The sequence below is a fragment of the Etheostoma spectabile genome, chromosome 2 (assembly GCF_008692095.1).
Source record: "Etheostoma spectabile isolate EspeVRDwgs_2016 chromosome 2, UIUC_Espe_1.0, whole genome shotgun sequence".
NCBI lineage: Eukaryota > Metazoa > Chordata > Actinopteri > Perciformes > Percidae > Etheostoma > Etheostoma spectabile.
In genome coordinates, this window is record NC_045734.1 from 25329039 (window position 1) to 25332271 (window position 3233).

A 3233-nucleotide genomic window follows, 5' to 3' on the forward strand; every position below is an offset into this window, starting at 1 on the left:
AGAGGTTTACATATAGACACATATCTATCATAGGCCATGACCGACAACAGGAAGTATTCTGAACAGGCTAGAGTGTAACTTATAAACCACTGAAAGAGACAGGCTGAATAAGATATGATCTGTCGTTCAGATAAAAAGTCAATCAAAAGCTTTGGATAAAGAGCAGTGCTGAAAAGAACAGAGTTGATTAACAAAGCTGCAATGAAAATGTACATAGGCTCATGAAGGGATTTGTTAATCACTATGACAAACACAATGGTAGAATTACTGCAAATTATAAGAATATATGCTGTAAATATGATCACAAAATAAAGATATCTGTATTTCTGAACTTCCACATGCCCACCAAAAGTTATATATGTTACATTAAAGTCATTATCCATTAAGACTGTCTGAAACAAAATGTTAAAGAACAAAACAGGTATATTACTAGCAGTCTGATATAACCTGAGATTGCCTTATTCAGTCATCAGTACCTGACCTTGATACACACTGGTGTGGCCCGGCAAACACAGAACTGGATCTGGGACCTCTTTGAGTGTGTTTGCAGTTTTTATCAGACTGCTTCATCTTCCATTGATGTCATTAACCTCTCTAAAGGAAAATCTTCTTACATGTAGACAACTTTAAACTCCTGAGACCACTGACCTCATGGATGTTGGTAAACTTTGTTTACCCAGGTTATTTGAGTCTGTCATATTTTTCTGCACCATTTAATTAAAGTTGTGAAACAATTGTCTAGATGTCAGATGGCAGAAGATTCTTGTTCTGATGTTATTACAACAGAGATAAAATCGTTTTAACATCAACACACACTTAAAGGAATACGCCACCCTAGCTGTAGATTGGGGGGCCAAAGCATAATGATAAAGTTGACTGGGAAAAACACCAAATGGATCCAATAAACAGATCCATCGAGAAAGTGACTACTGTAAACATGACGCATGGCTTCCAGAAGAAGTTGTGCGTTCCCCTTCAATTAATTCTTTTAAGAACAAGTTGTATGCATTTTGCCTGTCAAAATGTGTAATTTATAATTATAAAGTTTGACATTAATTTATGTAACTTATTTATGAATTGTTAGAAAATTCCAATCATGAAATGAATGTTTTTATATGTGATGGGACCACAGAATTATTCTGTGAAATGAACACGGCCCCTTACGTTAAGAAAAAGGTTGTGGGGCGGGGGTCAACAACGGGTTGGGTTTGGGAAAAGAAGAAGAGGATCATCATCAGATTAGTTTAGGAAAAGAACAACGGTACTGTCCTGTGATGTTTGACCCATCCACCCCCCCAACCAACCTCCAAACGTAGCTTTTCAGCTTTTTATACTATTCGCTTCCATTGTCACTCTTAACGCTACGTTATCTCATTGACTTTATTTTGGCATTGTTTTCCGTGCCACCACCACGTAATGAGCTGGTAACATTTTGTGGTCATTTCACGGAATTCTGTGAGACCAGGCTGTCTGCCAACATGAGACCAGTGGTGTGTCTCAAAACGCACACTTCTGTACTATTTGTGTACATAGTGCACTCATATTGTCGAAGTGCGGTCAAATGCAGTGCACTTACAGTACCCGGAGGGTGCACTCAAAAAGTTGAGTGTGGATCGATTAACATTTTCCTCCATTAACGGTCGCCAACTTAGCTACGTACCGGAAGGGGCGGGGCTAACAAAAGTTTGAAAACTTTCAACAAAGATCTCTTAGCACCTGTTTCACCTCAAGACCTCAGGAGGGACCCACATGATGCCTCCCTAGGGAGCCAACCCCAGCCTGCAAGAAAACGAATCAAATGGCCCAAGATTAACGACAACAAAGAGTGGTACCAACTAGACCAAGATCTTGACAAAGTGCTAAAAGCAACACTGGCAGGGACGGCTGAGCAGAATGTCAATACTCTTACAACAGTATAACCTACAATCTGGCAAGGGAGCGTTTTGAAATTGAGGAGAAGAAAGTCAACATCAAGCCTGCATACCAGCCAAGTAGATAATAAAGGGAAATATATTATCTGAGGGGAGAAATCAAAACTCTCACCTGCTAATGAAAGGGAAGGAATCAAGGATGTGACGAGTCAACTCCGGAATTGCCTCTGCAGACTCCGAAGAGAAGAAAGTGCTCAGAAGAAGAGGAAGGCTAGGGAGAACAAAAGATCCCAGTTCCCCAGAAGACTACTTGGTGAAGCAAACTCTGGAAGGCTGACCAGCCCAAGAGGAGATGTGGAGGCGTTCTTGAGGGAGACCCATAACGACACCTCCGGAAACCAGGCCCTGGATGCCAACCCAAGCATCAACAGTGCAAAGACCCCACAAAAAGGACTCAACATCAGTGAACCATCCTGAAAGAAAGTCCAAGACGTGGTGAAGAAGGCTAGAACAGGATCTGCCCATGGCCCAAGCAGTATGCCCTATAAGGTGCATAAGAAATGCCCAATGCTCCTTTGGAAGCTGTGGAAGTTGTACCGGAGGATCTGGAGAAAGGGTATCATTCCATCATGTTGGAAGTAGGCAGAGGGCTGTCTCGTGCCAAAGGAGGAGAACTCCTCAACCATTGAACAATTCAGAGCAATTTTACTGCTAAGTGTAGAAAAAAATTCTTCTTTTCAGTACTGGCCAAGAAGATTATCTCATACATGACTGGGAATGGATACATCAACACTGCTATCCAGAAAGGTGGAATTCCATGCTTCCCTGGATGCCTGGAACACACTGGAGTTCTCAGTCAGATGATCTGTGTGGTTTAATCCAGCAAACGGCTGGATTTGGCCAATGCCTATGGATTAATCCCTCACGTTCTCATCCATGCAGCATTAGACCACTGCCACATCCCTCAGCACATCAAGGAAATGATCACCAGTTACTTCGGTGGAATCCAGCTACAGTTCAAAGAAATCCAGGAGTATGAAACGGTTCAACAGGTTCAAGCTGCATGTGCAAGAGGAAGTGATTCCATCGATAGAGGAGAATCCAATCAATGGTCTCGAAAAGTGGTTTGATGACTCACTTTCGGACAGGTGCAACATAGCCAGTACGGAAAAGCAGTTGGAGGAATGGTTGAGGAGTATCAAAAAATCAGGGCTCCCTGGGAGGTTTAAAGCTTGGCTCTATCAACACGGACTGTTGCCAAGACTCATGTGTCGGCTGACTGTGTATGAAGTCCTGATGAGATGTGTTGAAGGAGTGGAAAGGAAGATCAATAAGTACCTTCAAAAGTGGTTGGGAATCCCT

At 42.3% G+C, this 3233-nt stretch overlaps 1 pseudogene; it reads right to left on the minus strand.

Annotated features, from left to right (window-relative positions):
- The window catches only part of LOC116701925 (olfactory receptor 2T27-like), a 1237-nt pseudogene extending 536 nt beyond the window's left edge, over window positions 1-701 (minus strand).
- Window positions 702-3233: the final 2532 nt, after the last annotated feature.